Source organism: Leptonychotes weddellii, chromosome 1 (assembly GCF_054177405.1).
Source record: "Leptonychotes weddellii isolate Sample4059 chromosome 1, ASM5417740v2, whole genome shotgun sequence".
Taxonomy (NCBI): Eukaryota; Metazoa; Chordata; class Mammalia; order Carnivora; family Phocidae; genus Leptonychotes; species Leptonychotes weddellii.
In genome coordinates, this window is record NC_138369.1 from 98,935,960 (window position 1) to 98,952,510 (window position 16,551).

At 46.2% G+C, this 16,551-nt stretch overlaps 1 pseudogene across 2 annotated transcripts; it reads right to left on the reverse strand.

Moving 5' to 3' along the window:
- Nucleotides 1-201: 201 nt before the first annotated feature.
- LOC145723045 (schwannomin-interacting protein 1 pseudogene) lies at nt 202-6,847 on the reverse strand (annotated as a pseudogene). Of its 2 annotated transcripts, none has more exons than XR_014147777.1 (2): nt 6,675-6,847; nt 202-6,158 (listed from the first exon to the last, which is right to left on the reverse strand). The product of XR_014147777.1 is annotated as a schwannomin-interacting protein 1 pseudogene, transcript variant X2 (transcript). The 2 variants fall into 2 exon arrangements; XR_014147771.1 differs by lacking the exon at nt 6,675-6,847 and adding an exon at nt 6,366-6,653.
- Nucleotides 6,848-16,551: the final 9,704 nt, after the last annotated feature.

A 16,551-nucleotide genomic window follows, 5' to 3' on the forward strand; every position in this document is an offset into this window, starting at 1 on the left:
AAATTATTTTCAAGTACTTAGGAAAAAACTTCAGGAGAATTTGCTGTCAACCATATCGATTAAGATTATTCTTATCTTCTCATTAAAAGAGGAAATGCACCTGTCACAGGCACTAAAAATAACAAAACCATAATTAAAATGTGTTGGGTCTACAACTAGAACTCTTCTCTAATTTAAAAATGGATATTTTTGAACAATGGGTGTAATGACTCTGGTTGGGTGGAAGATGGGATCCTGGTGCTCTCTCACTGTTTTAAGAGAGAGGGAAGCAATCACCCCAGTCACCTGAAGAGAGATATTTTGCAAGTCCCCAAAGACAGAGATGGAACAGAGCAAACAGTGGGAGAGGAAGCCAAGGTTATAGTGAGTACATGAATAATCGTGGTGACAGAAGCATAAAAGGGTGCAGCTTCTTTGGAAAACAGGCAACCCCCAAAGTTGCCTACCATATGATTCAACCCTTCTACTCCTAGGTATTTACCCAAGAGAAATGAAAGAATATGTTCCTACAAATGAATGTTCACAGCACTTTCATTAGTAATAGAAACTAGAAACAACTCAAATGTCCATCAACAGAGAAATAGGGTATCTCCATAAAATGAAACACTACCTAGCAACAGAAAGTAGTGAGCTATTGCTCTACACAATAACACCGATGAATCACAAAATAATTACATGCTGAGTGAAAGAAGCCAGACAAAAACTGAGTACATATTATATGATTCTACTTACATTCATTTTAGAAAAAACAAGCTAACCTACAGTGATAGAAATAAGACCAGTGGTGGCCAAGGGACAGGATGGGGAGATTGCAAAGGGGCATGTGGATACTTTTTGGGGTGAGAGATATGTTCATGATCTTAATTTTGGTGTTGGTTTCACAAGCGTACACATATATCAAAACCGACCAGATTGCACACTTCAAATGTGTGCGGTGGACTGTCAACTCTACCTCAACGGTTAATTTAAAAAAAAAAAAAAAAATCAGAAGTGGGAAAAGAGGGAGAAAAAAGAGGGTGAGTTTCCAGAGACAGAACAGGCTCAACTTGGAGGACCACAGACACTGAGGACAGAAAACCTCACAGAAAGACGTCTGAGAAAAAGAGGTGGAATAATAGTCCATTTAGGAAGAGGAGTACCTTGAGACAATGGGCACTGTCACCCCACCTGGCCATGCGGAGGGGAGCCCTTGAGTAGGTAGAAGAGTGATCTGGAGACAAAAGTAAGATCCAGGAGAAGCAGAAGAAAAGAAAGTGGACTGCTTGGGTCTATGCTGCGAAGAGGGAAACCGGGGTTTCCCTCCAATTGCCCAAGCCAGTTTACCAGTCATAGTAGGCAGGGAAATGAGAATTCAGGGTTGAATACAAATATCGGGGAGCAGGTCTCCCTTAAACTTGCCACAGCTGGTTCTAGATCTGACGTCAAAAGCACCAATCCCCAGTATCTTTCTTTACTCCTTAACTGTGTGGGGCCCTTGATGCTGATGCAGGCCCAGGGCAGGACTGTGAGAAACAGGTGGATACCAGAGGCCCAGGGGCTGGCCAACTGGAGGGGGCGCTTCTGGGAGCAGTTCTAGTTGTTGGGTGAAGGGCTCCTCCTCCCCATGTGTGTGTGTCAGGCATTTGTGCCAAGCAGGAGGGAGCTACTGGGGATAAGGCAGTGGAAAAAAGAGACCTTGCAGCCCTCAAGGCTCTGACATCAAGATGGCAGGGGGGGGGGGTTGCTCCAGCAAGGAGGTTGGGCCACCTGAGGGCAGGCAAATTTGTCTAGCAGGATAGCAGGATGGAAGGTCACCACAGTGTTTCCTTCAGGAATTCCTCTGGCACCTCAGAGCCCTGACCCCAAAGACAGTTCCCGGCACCATCCAAGCCCCATCCTCTTCAGCTGACACTAAGGGAGAAATTAGCTGCTTAAACCCTTTCACCAAAAAAAAGGTAAGCTCTAGGGTTTAAATCCCACCTAAATGTTGTATGTTTTTTAATTTGCCTCTAAATTTTCCCTAGATTAGGAATGGCTGATGGTCAACACAATTTTGAGATCTCATCCTTCCTTTTGAGATCTTGCTGCAGCCATTATTCCATTAAAACAAACCAAAACTAAACCAGGCCTGTGAGAAGAGACTCCAAAATAATGGGATTTTGATTATTTCCTAATTTACTTAGTTCCTTAATATTTACCAGGAAGCATAAGAGGGGACTTGTCATTAGGAAATCTAGGGAGGGGGAAGCCTCTTTCCTTCCCTTTTACTTCAAATTGATTTTAGCCTTAAAATAAGAAAAAAACCTTAGTCTGGTATAAGAAGAAAGCTTTCCCTATGTTACTTAGTGGGCTCTTAGGCAAATCACTTAACTTCAATGGGCCTCAATTTTCTCACCTGTTAGATGAGGGGGTTAGCTTAAGTCTGGGGCAACTGGGCCTAATAAACCATTCATTCATTCATTCATTCATTCATTCAGTATTTGAGAACCTACTGCATCCCAGGCACTAGGTTACAGCAATTAAAAGAGAGGCAACACTACAACTTGATTCTAGAGAAATGAAAAATGGAAGGGGAACCAAACAAGATAATGTCAGGTAGCGGTAAGCACTAAGAAAATACACCAGGGTGCCTTACTTTACTTTGGGGAAGGTGGTCAGGGCTGTGAGAGGTGAGTAGTCTGGAATGATGGAAAGGAATCAGCCACTTGATTCCCAATAGAGGCAACCCTACTGGGGGTTTTCCTTCAGGTGGGCAAAGCTTATTTGGTTCTCTTCATAGGTAAAGGAGACTATACCCCTCTTTTTCATTTTATATCCTTCCTCCCAGTACTCTGTATTAATTCCATTTATATACACTTTTATTTTTACTTTTTTTTTAAGATTATGTATTTATTTGACAGAGAGAGAAAGAGAGAGAGGGCACACAGAGGGAGCTGAGTGGCAGAGGGAGAGGGAGAAGCGGACTCCCCGCTGAGCAGGGAGCCCGATGCGGGGCTCCATCCCAGGACCCTGGGATCATGACCTGAGCCTGAGCCGAAGGCAGACTCTTAACCGACTGAGCCACTCAGGTGCCCCATGTACACAACTTTTTAAAGAGGAGCAAAGTATTGGACTTGAACAACTTCCTCTAGGTAGGATTTCTCTTCTACAGGACTCCTTTGTTATTCTCAAGTTTCTGTCCTCATAGTTATAAATTCTCCCACTTATTCTGGGCAGGAGTAAACAGGATTTAAATCAGTGTTTTTCAAATTTCATGATAACAACCCACAGTGAGAAATAAGTTTTACATCATGACCCAGTGTATAAAACCAAAAGTTTTTAAAATCAAGCTTACTGTAACTACCCGCAATGGACGGTAGTATATTCTATTTTATTTCATTTCTTTTTTAAATGCTAAGATGATTTCATCAGTAACTTACAGTATGAAAAACACTATTCTAAACCGACACTGGCTAGTAATTTTGTTAATAGCAATCCAAAAAATGGTAAAATTGATTAAACAACCTCAAAGGCTCTCCCCTCCCCTTTTTCTGTACACATACTTGCTTTAAAGAAATGGGTTCCAAATTTCTCTGTGTAACTTGTGGAGGAAATTCCCAGAGGGGACATTTTCAGAGGGACTGGGGTGGAGGGTGGGGAGCCGAAATATGCAAATTGTTCAATAGGTGAGGCGACACCTTTAGTTTCAAAGATTGCCCAAGAAGGAAAGACTCATAAAGTCTTCACAATAAGAACGAGGCTGTGGGTGTGTGTGTGTTGGGGGAAGGGATGCTGTTAAGTAATTTATTAAATTTTAAGTTCCTAGAAGGGAGTCAGTCTGCACCCTTACCTTTCCTCACCAAAATTCCAGTCTCACATGGACAGATACGTAACTGCAACACTGAGAATCAGACCTTGCATTTAGCACATAACACACAGGTGCTCAGTAACATTTTGTTTCATAACTTTTAAATAATGGAGCTCACTGTCATCATCAAATCCTAACTTTATGTGTACAGCAATCATTATGTTCTCCTGGAATGTAAAAATGTCATGCAGTAGTAAATGAAATGTGTTTATCTTCAAGTCATTGTTTAAGTCCAGGGAGCTTAATCGGGTATTTTTCTCAAGCTCTAAGTGGGAAAGGGATGTTTTCCATTGCAAGGTAAAAGAGAGAGGAGTAGCTGTAATGGAAAGAGTCCACATCTGCTAGTGGCCATGGTAAACAGCTGGGATTAAAATGAGTGTGTTAATTTAATAGGTAGTCTCTCAAGGGACACTAACCAGTGGGCTCAGTCAGCCAAGAGCTCTGTCTGATAGAAACCGTGCCAATTTCCCCGTGAGTCGCAGTTAGTGTCCTCACCCCTGAAGTCAGAAGTGCATGCACCCAATTTCCAGTAGCCCCAGGGCCCTGGAGCCGAAAAATTACACCTGCAAGCAAGCATTCTCCCGCACTGCCGTACCCAGGCTACACACAGAAAGCAGCGCAGTGAAGCTGGGGGCCCTTCAGCCCCATTTAGGGGCATCATTAACGATTTCAAATTACAACTGTTGCTTTATCTCACAACAGTGATAAACAGCGGAGCTACATTCATGATGTTTTTCTTTTAAGTCATTTATTTGCTCTCCTCTCAGGGGCAAGAAAGATGAGACAAGTGCAAACCTGCCAGAGCTTCTTATTATAGATGGAGCCCTCCTCCTCTCCCTCTCTCGGTTCCACTTCAGCATCCCTCCCTCTCTGGATTTCCTGAACTGAGGCAGTAGCCTCCGGTAAGGAACTGCAAGTGGCTCCTTTTCAAAACTAGGAGGGATTCACCAGAGAGGCTGAGGCGACAGAGGCAACAACCACTCCCTCACCCTAGCAGGTCAATTCACCCCATTCCCCAGGTCAACAATAGGTCAGATTTCAGAAAGGAACGAAGTCTTAGAGGAGGGCGGCCACCCATTCAAATTCAAATTAAGAGGAGCATCCTCTTAAACGCGAGATGTGACAAACCCTGCTGCCATACCGGAGGTGTGGGCAGGCGACTGTGAGCGTGGGCACGGGGACAGCCTATATATAGGCGAGACATCACTAGTAACGAAGGGAGACCCACCACGGTCGACAAAGCCACAACTATTACGACTTGAAATACCACCCGCAGGGCACTGGCCTCGGTGCCAAGATCTCCCCGGATTTATTTTCAGGCAAGTGACTCACAACCTCGTCTCCATAAGTAATTCCATTAAAATGAGTCGCCGGTTCCACTAACCCGACTTTCCGCTGCCCTCTGGCTGCCACTCCCTCCTCTCCGCCCATCAGGCAAACCCAGACAGCTCCCAGACTGAGCAACCGTACCCCAGGGGAGCAGAAGGCAGGCTCTTAGGCCCGGCCCCCTCCCTCGGGGAGGGATGAATGGGGCCGGAGGCGGGTGGGAGCGCCAGGAGGGTGCGTGCGGGCGGTGCGCGGGGTGTGTACGCGTGTGTGCGCGCGTGGGCACGCACCCCGGCCAACTTACGGAGGTGGAGTTGGTCCTCGCTTGGCCCTGGTTCCGCACCTCCTGCTCCCGGAACTGCAGTCCAGCCAGATGCTTCTCCAGTGCCTCCCAGTCCATAGGGGGCACCGGGGGCTCCTCCGGGACGCACGTCCCACTGTCGGTGGGCTGAAGGCAGAGGACCCCAGCCGCCGGGCCCCGGCCGCCGCGTCGGCCCCGCGCCGGCTGGGGCTTCTGGACCGCCCGGCGGGGGCCCCGAGAACCGCTGGGCCGGCCGGCCACCACCACCACGTTGCCATTGTGCCTGAGGTCCTGGGGGTCGTGCGGGTGGAGGTTGCCGTTGGGCACAGGAGGCGGCATGACAGTGGTGGCGCCCTTGCTCCTGCCGCCGCCGCCGCGGGTCCTGGCGCTCACGTCCCCCGGCTCCCGGGCCGGACAGCGGTCATCCCGGTACCCCCGCTCGTCGCGCTCGTCTTCCTCTTCCTCCTCCTCCCCGTCCTCCTCCGGCGCCCACTCATCAATCACCTTCTTTTGGTAGACCGGGAAGGGCTCCTCATAGTCCTCCAGGGCAGACACCAAGTCCAGGCTGCCCCCCGGCGACGACGAGGATTTGCACTCGGAGCAAGGGGTCACTTTGGTGGAGTTGGACTGCGAACTGGCGCGGCTGCTGCTGCTGCTGCTGCTGCCGGCGTCACTGCCTAGATCCATCCCATCCTCTCGGTAATCCTGGGGGGGGGGGGAGGAGGCAGAGAGTGAGCTGCCGGGCCGAGCCTGCTCCGGCCGCCCGCCGCCCGCCGCGAGCACCCCGGCCCAGTGCCCCGAGCCTGCCTGGCCTGAGGTGCTCCCCCCAAGGAGGCTTGGGAACCGAAGCCGGCACCAGCCTGAGGCTTCCCTTAGCCCACCCGTCTCACCATACTCCTCCCAGTAACTAACCCTCAAATTAGCAAAGGGGGTGCCCAGCCATCAGCGCGGACACTTTCCATAAGAGGGGCCCCGGGGCGCGCATGGACTTTGTTGTAACCATTTTGCGCCGGGCGCGCCCCTGCACCCCGCCCCAAAGATTCTCCGAGCACCACTTTCCCAGAGAATTATAATTCCCTGGGGGCGGGACCAAGAAGAGGGTGGGCGCTACTGAATTCGCACACCGTTCCGGGCGCCGAGACCACCCCCCGCCCCGGCCCCGCCTCGCCCCGCCCCCGCCGGCGGCGGGGAGCCGGGCTCTGCTCGCCAGCTGAGCTTTACTTTCTAAGGAACCGCAGGCTGCTCGGAGGTCTCACTCCCGCCTCCGCGCCTCCCTGACCCACCCCTCCTCGGCTCGCCGGAAGCCTCGGGGTGGGGGGGGGCGCTCTCAGCTTGCGCCGGAGAGGGTGGCTCTCGCCGCCCCCAAAGGTGTGCGGGGCCGGGGCGCGGCGGCAGTAGCTGCAGGCGCCGCCGCCGCCGCCCTGGGGGAGGGAGGACGCGCCCTCCCGGCGGCGGAGCCGGTCCCGCCACCGAGCATGCCCAGAGGCTGCCGGGCGCGGCGTAGTCCGCTCTCCCGGTTTTCGCGGCAGCAGGCTGGGGCGGGAGGCCAGGCGGGGATGGGGTTGGAAAGGTCGGGAAAAGGCCGAGGGAAGGGGGCACTGGGCGTTAGGCATGCAGACCCGGCCAATTAACAGGGGCGGCACCCTGGGGAGGGTGGTGGATTTTAACCCCCAGACGCACTAATATTTTCTGGGCGCGTCTCAAGCCCTCTTTTCGGGGCTCCTTATCCTGCGTAAGCCTCCTGGTACCCCAAAGCGCGGGCGCGGCGCATCCTAGCCCACGCGGAAGTCCCCGAGTGATCGGGTGAAGGACCTCGCCCCCCCCCCCACGCGCGCACAGACACTAGCCCATGTGGGAGCCCGAAGTGACGTGTGCTCAGTGGTTATGCACCATCATTTCCCTTCCACCTTCCTCGGCCACTTCCTCTCCCTCCACCGCCCAGCTCCAGTCACTTTGCTGGCTCCCCTTACAAGTTCAGGCTGTGGGCGGAACCTGTTGCTTTAGCTCACGCTTACTTCCCCCTCCCGGCCGCACGCTGAGGATGACCTCAGAGAGGTGTGTGTATGGGGAATGGAGGGGTTAAGTGTAAGATGGGACTGATACCTGGAATTTTGGAGGAGAATCTGTTCTAAAGGTTCAGGCGAACCTCTGAAGTCCCCTTTGGCCACCTCCAATCAAGGAGACGTTAAAGGAGGGGAAGACATGGATATCAGGTGACCTGCCCCGGGCACGTGCACTGGCTCTGCGCCCTCAAATTTTTCTGGAAACCGAGTCAAAGAAACATATGCTGGCTTTTTCAGAATACACACTGGTTCCCTGAGTTTGGTAGCTCATCTAATTAGGAACAAGGTTCCGTAAAGTGAAAGATACCAACATTTGAAAAGCGTAGATGGGTCATAGAACACCTTTTCAGGATTAAGAATTTCCTGTGAACCAACCAGTTCTGACTCGTAAGAACTGGGAAACTAAGAAATGCCCTCTTCTCTGGTGCTTATGAAAAACACTTAGAACTTAAATGTTCTCACAGGCACAAAACTGTGAGGTGATGGATGTGTTAACTAGATGGGGGGGGGGATCCTTTCACACTGTATGCTTGTATCAAATAACTACGGCACACACTTTAAATATTTACAATTTTATATGTCAATTATACCTCAATAAAGCTGAAAATTTTCGAAAAAGAAAAAGAAAAAAACCCCAGCACTTAATTTTACAAAAGATTGGGGAGAACCAGTTTCCTTGAACTTCCAGATTTGGGCTGTTACTAATTATTCCCAGTGAATTCAAGCCTGGACCAGGCCACTACCCTGGCGTTGCACCCTCCAGATGGAGGAACAGGGGAATGCTTGGAATTCTTTAGTAGGGAGTGGCTGCCACCCTGACATTTCTTCTAGGTCCTAATTGGGACTGGGTGCAGAAACCCTTTGTTTAAGTAACTTCAGGGAAGTGTGACTCTTTCCTGTCCTAGGGCCTGAGCCAGGGAAGATAAACTAATCTTTTAACTTGTCTGGAAGCAGCAATCTTATGAATACAGGAAAAGGGGCCTCTGGTCTGGCCCCTTTACAGCTCTTCTGTAAAATAGGACTGATTATAATTTAAAATGTCTTTTATGGTAACATCTGTAAATGGTGTGCCTTGTGCTCCAAATATGGTTCGATTTTGAGGTTGCTGTGAAGCACTGGGTCAGTTGGCTGCCCCCCTGTGGGATGGAGGTGACTCTGAGAGTGTTCAGAGATGTGGGTAGGAAACATTGCGTGCTGGGAATTAGATAGCTACTTTTCAAATCACCATGTGATTTGGCAAGGTTTAGGTCAGAAAGAGCTCCCTGCTCTGTGGCAGGACACAGATAGACAAGTATTGATCAACTGGGTGATGAAGAAGAGCTGTGGTCTCAGTCCCAATTTTTAAACATTAGGACCTCCTTAGCCACCCACCCAGATTCCCTCTTGGGCTCCGACTCATCCCCCTGCTGCCCAGATGGTCTGTGTTCAGGGAATGCAAAATAAGGCCTTAGAAAAACATTTGGCAAGGTAAATCCATTGCCAAAACTGCATGGCATTTCAAAGCCAAATAGAAACCTCTTTGAATTATCTGTCTTTTTAAATTATTTTTCTTACCAGATATTCTGGATCAGATGGGAAAGTACCAGGTTTCCTTTTTTCTTTTCTCTTCATGCAAGGTGCCTGGCTAGCCCAGTTTCCATTCTGTTTCCAGCTTTCCATCTCCTGCCAAGAACTGTCCCATTTTGGAACAGGAAGCCCTGCCAATTCTTAGGCCGGCAACAGTCTACAGATATGTCCAGCAGGATGGAGAGATGATTTGGAAAGTGATTGAAAGGTCCTGTCTTCCTGTTTATAGGACCGTTTCGTCAGGTGAGAAGCTTGGGGCTTACAGACTTAGATTTGTCCCCTGTAGTCTTTGTACATTAGACATCAGAGATGTGAGTCAAGTGGGTGTCATCACAGACCAGCACCTTCTGCCATCAATCACCAGTCCCTCTTGAATACCCACTGCTCCCACCCTAGTCTACACTACTCTGTCCTGAAATGACTGAACAGTCTTCCTACTACCTATGCGCATTGTCTGCATGCCGACAGAGTGCCTTTCTGAAATGCAAATCCGAGCAAGTCTCTCCGGGCTTTCTCAAAACCCCCTAGCTCCTCATTGCTCTTAAAGGAACTGCTTCCTGCCCAACCTCCCCCCACCTTCTTCTGGCAAATTTCTAGTTATCCTTTCAGTCTAGGCTTAAATGTCCTTCCTCCTGGAAGGCTTCCTGATTCTCTATGCCCCACAAAAGGGATCGGGTATCTTTCCCATGCTCCTGAGATACTCACTGCACTTATCACACACACTGAGGTTGCTGTTAATTGCTTATCTTCTCTACTAGACTCAAGAAAACTATTTTATGTCAAGACCCAGGCCACACATACATATAAAAATACTTAAAAGTTTCATAAAACCCTTATTTTGGGTTTTAAAATCCTATCCTAATTCATTAAAAACAAATTCTGCCCACACGTCACATTGACGTTTTATCCCTTGAATGGATCAGGGCTCCTACCGTGAACAAATAGTCTAAATTCCGTGAAGGGAGGAGCTATTTCTATTTTGTTCACGGTAACTGGAATGGAATAGAAGCTTCATCGGTTTTTGTTGCTGGAATTATTAATAATAACATTGAATTCATTTAATTCTCCAAAACTCTTACGAAGAAACTAGTATCTCCATTTATAGGTATGGATGCTGAAGATAGTGAGGTTAAGTAAGTTGCCTAATGTCAAAAAAGCAGGAAAGCTGGACGGCATAGCCAGGATTTGGACCCAGGTAGCTTGGCTTCAGAATCTTGGCTCTTCGTCACTCAGAGAAAGCCTCCGTGCTCTTTGGCCTGCATGCATATGGATAAATTTACCAAGCAAAACGCCAGAAAGCGTCTCCTTCCAGCAACTTCGAAGGAATCCTCAGTCTCCTCCCTGCAGAGGCTCCTTGGGCAGTATTTATGTCTGTGCAGAGAAGAAGGAAGCTGGCAAGAGCCGCTGTTCTCCTCTGCTCACATGCGCCCCACCTCCTCAACTGTCAACAAGTTCGGCACTGATATTCAGCAAGTTGGGAGCCTTAACTGTAAAGTCAGAGTATAGACACCTCAGGAAAGGAAATTCCACATCATTATGAGCTACATGCTTCAAGTTCCCCCCCAAAACAAATCCTTCCAGAAGGTAGCCATCATGAGATTGGGATTTTCAGTTTTGTCATGAACAGAAAACTGGAATAATACTCAAAGGGTAGGGATGAGAGCATGTTTCTCAGAGGCCAGTGCTATTTATAGGATTTTAATCTGTCAGGGCGACATGTGAGAAAAGACATGATTGAAATATTTAAATCATAAGGAGCTGGGAAAAAGGTTTATTTGCAAAATTCCCAGACTAATTCAGAAATGATTGCCCCTCACGTTGAACCTTCTCTCAGTTGTGGCATTTAGAGTAATAAAGAAATAGCTGGCAAAGAGGTTCCTATTTCATCTTTATTACATGAATTACATGCAAGTCACATGCAGTACACAGATGCTCTCCCATTTCACCACCTGAATTTAACTACATGGGAATGTTTAACAGCACCATGGGGCCAAGTGTCCTGGATATAGAACATCTGGGCTTAGTTTCCAGCCTGGTCTCTAACCAACTTTGTGACCTCAGTTTCCTTATGACGGGGCTAGGCGGCACGATCATGGCGTTAAGCAAATAGTAAGAATTAATTGAACAAATGAATAAGTGAATGAATTAATAGGCTTCTTCCAGCTTAAAGACCCTTTGGATTTCATCCTAGACACTATGGGAAATATGGTATAAAAGTATCTCTCAATGGTTTCCTCCCCTTCCCTGTTGGGACATAAGAAGTTGGTTCTTCCACTAATTCAAAACTAACGTCTACATCTCCATTAAGCGGGTTGCATGCATGGTATTTCTCCAGTAGAGCCAACCTTAACTTTTAGTCTGTATGTGTAGATATTTTGGAGATGGAGCCTATATCCAATTTTTTTCTTTCTTTCATTGGCAGAGCTCTATCTTAATGGAAAACATCCCTTAAAAAATACATTAACATCTTAAATGTTTTGATTCTCTAGAAAACCATGAGAGTGCATTTCTTTCCTGCATTTTCCTCAATAAAATTGAAATGGTAAAATCTAGGCAACTCAGACCTTAAAAGATAGCTCCAATGACCTATTTTCTAAACCTGAAACCAGGACACTTGGCTTGACAGATGCTATAGTGCTTATAAAAACTAGGTGAATGTATGAAATGAACATTACTCTAAAAAGTCTATAGGCATTGGTGAATAAGGCAACTCTAACTTCAGCATGGGACGGCGTCTTTCTTTATCGGGGAAAAGTCCCACAGAGGTGTCATTCAGGGCCTCAACATATGGCCACACAGATTGTGCTCTGTCCGGGGGTACTAGGAGGATTGTGATCTGCACCACAGGTGCCTGCTGGGAGGAACCATTTGGCACCTTTTGCCCAGGTGGCGATGTAAATGGCACCCCCTAGGGTTATGCAGTGCACAATCTGCACAACAGTACACAGAGGCTCTATTGGTAATACCACTGGAAGGAAATTTGTTCCCTGTTGATGAGATTGGAAGAGGAAGGCTGCTATTCTTTTCCTAATGAAGCAATACCTCAGATTGGATGGCATTGACAAAAATTCAACTTATTTAAACTCTCGTCTTTCTTTTTCCAGAAGTTCTGTCATCATATTCTACTTTCCTTAAGTTCCTGGCAATTCTTGAAAATGCATGTCTGTAAGCAACTCTGAATTTACTTTTTGAGCTTCACTGAAGGGTATACATTACATAAAAGGACATTTAGGAAAAGCTAGGAAAGTTTGTAGACTCATTGCATGAGCTCAGGGAAGCATTACAATACGGAAACCATGGGCACACAATCCCAGGACGAGCTGAACGGCCTCTGAAACTGCGTGCGCCTTGTGCTTTGATATGCGAGGCTTGTCAAAGAGGAACATCCTCACAGGATGCTCTCAGAAGTAAAAACTCTGTTCTGGTCACTTCTCGACGTAACTTTGGAAGTGTTACCAAAGCAGAAAATAACTGCTGGCATTGTCAGTGCCGAGAGAGCAGGAGGAATGCGTGTGAACGTGAAGAAGGAGGTGGCTTGGTGGAACAGGAGGGAACTCTTCCCAGAGTCTTGGCTCTGCCTCAGACTAGCTCTGCATTTATGGGCAAGGCAGTCTTTGCAGCTCTTTAGGCCACAGGCCTTCTCATGAAAGGAGAGTTGGATGAAATTGTCAGACGTCTCAAGGGTTAGGCAGCTGAGGTAAATGAGGGAAGTAGGCAGCATGGGCGACAGGGAGTTCCAGACTAAGTCACTGAGTCACGGGACAGCACAGCACAAAGGTATCCATATTAAAATTTGGAACAAAACCTATTGTTATCTTTAATTTATCACTGGATCACCACTTGGACCTCTGCTCTCAGTTCTAGATGCCCAGAATTCTAAGGCTACATGAAAATGAAAGAGTTAGGGAAACCATCCATCTTGGCTTGTATAGGATGGTCCTGCTTCATACCTGTTGTCCTGGCATAATTATGAACAGCACCTTTCTTCACTCTCAAAAGTGTCCCAGTTTACATGATAAATTATATGATCACTCAAGGTAAGGGGGAATGTGAAAAATGTCCAACTTCACTAGTAATCAAAGAAATGCAATTTCAATAATAATGAGGTAAGATTTTGCCTATAAAATATTTTAAAGTTATTTAAAACTATAATACTCAGTGTCAGAATGAGTGTGATCAAAGAAACAGTCATATACTATTGGTGAGCTTATAAATTGGTTGATATAAACTTTCTGGAATACTATTTGATAATACTCTTTGATAAATGTCTTCCTAAAGTTTATACCCCATAACCCGTTAATCATGCAACAAGTGTTTATTGAGCACCTACTACATGTGGGAGATATTATGGTGAAAAGACAGGAATGCTATTTGCCCAAAAGGAAACATCAGTCTAGTGGAGAAACAGACATTACAGGAGAAAAAAGATACACAACAATTTAGATTACAATTTGTCATAAGTACCCCAAAAGTAGACTCATACAATGCTGAGAGAGCATGTAGGTAGTATGTGTGTTGGGGATGCCATCAGGAAAAGGTCCGGTCAGCGGAAGAGGGAGGGTGTTCGAGGCAGAAGAAACCTCTTAAACAAAGCTTTTGAGGCTGGAAGAAGCTTGCCTCCATCGAGTAGCTGCAAGGAAACCACTAGGTTGGAGCAAGAGAGTAAGGGGAAAAGTGGCAAGAAAAGGGGTTGCCATTAAGATCTTTATCCCAACAACCACTTAAGGTTTGTAAAAGCAGGCTGACATTTTTATTTATTTTTTTAAAAGATTTTATTTATTTATTTGACAGAGAAAGACACAGCGAGAGAGGGAACACAAGCAGGGGGAGTGGGAGAGGGAGAAGCAGGCTTCCTGCGGAGCAGGGAGCCTGATGCAGGGCTCGATCCCAGGACCCTGGGATCATGACCTGAGCCGAAGGCAGACGCTTAACGACTGAGCCACCCAGGCGCCCCCAGACTGACATTTTTAGAAATGTTCTCCTTGACAGAGAATTAAGAAAGGGATAGAAGGACAGAGCAGGACTAGAGTGGATGCAGAGAGACCAAGTAGGAAGCAAATGTATAGTCCAGGGAGGAGATTAATATGGCTTAGGTGGGGGTGGCAGAGATGGAGAGAAATAGAAATATTAAAGCTATATTTAGATGAGAGAATTAACAAGACCTGGTGACTGAATAGATGGGGGTGGTGAGGGAGACAGAGATGTCACTGATGGTTTCCAGCTTCGTATCATAAGCAATTGAGTGGAAAGGTGATGTCTCTTTACAGAAATGGGCAATAAGTAAGGGGGTTTGGTAGGCAGCAGAGGGAGGGAAGATACTGAATCCTTTCTGGACATTTTCTATCTGGGATGGTATAAGACATACAAGTGGAGATGACAAGTAGATACCTGGATATGTGCGTCTGGAGCTTAGAAGAGAGATCTGGGGCTGGAGATATAAATATGGGAGAGTGTGTATCTGAACGCTTGGGTGTAGGTGATATCTTCTGCAGAGACAGAGAGTAAGAAGAGAAGGCCAAGTTTCTAGCCCCGAGGAACTCCATCATTTACAGAGCTAGAAGAAGAACCAATTTGTAAGAAAGACAAGGAACAGAATGGGGGGAGGAGACAATAGTTACTCTTTCAAAAATCTAGCCTAAGGACACAGAGATGAGGATCTAGATTTATGCATAAAGACGCTCATTGTGGCATTTACAATAGTGACAAATGAGCTTCAACCTAAATGTCAAAAAATGGTGAGATGTTTAAATAAATTGTGACATATTCATTCTGTGGAATAAATGCAGTCAAACAAGACGCTTTTGAAAATTATAACATTAAATGAATAAAAGAGGATACACTATCATACATACAACATGACCCACATTTTGAAAAATTAAATGTTTATATGCCTAGAAAAAGATGTAGCCACATGTTAACAGCGGTTAATGATAGACGGTAATATTGCAGGTGATTTTTTACCTTTGTATCTATTTGGATTTTTCAATTTTTTTACAATAGTCACAAAATGGGTAGTAGTATTTTTATGAAAGAAAATTATGCATATTTATTTTACTTAAAAGGAATGGTTCTGAATTTGCTGAAGAATTCCATTAAAAACAATTGTTCAGGGGCACCTAGGTGGCGCAGTCAGTTAAGCCTCCAACTCTTGGTTTCAGCTCAGGGTATGATCTCAGGTTCATGAGATCTAGCAGGGGTGTGGGGCACCGCGCTCAGCTGGGAGTCTGCTTGAGTTTCTCTCTCCCTCCCCCTCTGCCATTCAACCCCCCCAAAACAAATAAATAAATCTTTTTTTAAAAAAATTGTTCAGGGGTGCCTGGGTGGCTCAGTCGTTAAGCGTCTGCCTTCGGCTCAGGTCATGATCTCAGGGTCCTGGGATCGAGCCCCACATCAGGCTCCCCGCAGAGGAGCAGGGAGCCTGCTTCTCCCTCTCCCACTTCCCCTGCTTGTGTTCCCTCTCTCGCTGTGTCTCTCTCTGTCAAATAAATAAAATATTAAAAAAAAATAAAAATAAAATAAATTTAAAAACTGTTCAGATGAGCTAAAATTTATTTGTATAAATTCTGTGATGAATCCTTTTATAAAACAAATAATTTTCTGGTTCCATAAATCACTTACTAGTTTGAAGTTTTTGAATGTCAGATTTTATTTCAAAATATAGATTGGGTCAGCACACTTTTGAAAAAAGGTTTGGGGTTTTAATGGACTGGAACAGGGGTCAGCAAACTTTTGGGTAAAGGGCTAAATAGTAAATATTTTTGGCTTTGTGGGTCATATAGTCTGCTGCATTTTTTTAATCAGCCCTTTAAAAATGAGCTCTCAGGCCATTTAAGAGTAGGCTGTAGGCTGGATTTGGCCCACAAGCCATAGTTTGCTGACTTCTGGACTGAAGGATGAATGCACAAGAACAATGCATAATACTTTTTCATTAAAAGCGAACATAATATTGGGACTATAGCTAGGTGAATCTTCAATTATTAGAGTACTAGAACCAGTTTGGGTTCATTTTCAACACGAAGCAGAATAAGTGGAAAAGGTCTAAAAAAAATGCTTTTTTTTAAAGTTTATATATCTTTAACAGAAAACTGATCCTATGCAAATATGCCAAGAAATTGGTATTTTCACCTAGAAAGTCAAAGCTAAAGGAAAATTTATTTATTTGTAAAATGAGAATCCTTTCATATTTCTTTCTTTCTTTTTTTTTTTTTAAAGATTTTATTTATTTGTTTGACAGAGAAAGACACAGCGAGAGAGGGAACACAAGCAGGGGGAGTGGGAGAGGGAGAAGCAGGCTTCCCACGGAGCAGGGAGCCCAATGCAGGCCTCGATCCAAGGACCCTGGGATCATGACCTGAGCCGAAGGCAGACGCTTAACGACTGAGCCACCACCCAGGCGCCCCGAGAATCCTTTCATATTTCTTCTGCAATCTTAGATTGTTGGTATTATGAGGGGACTGTTGTTGCTACAT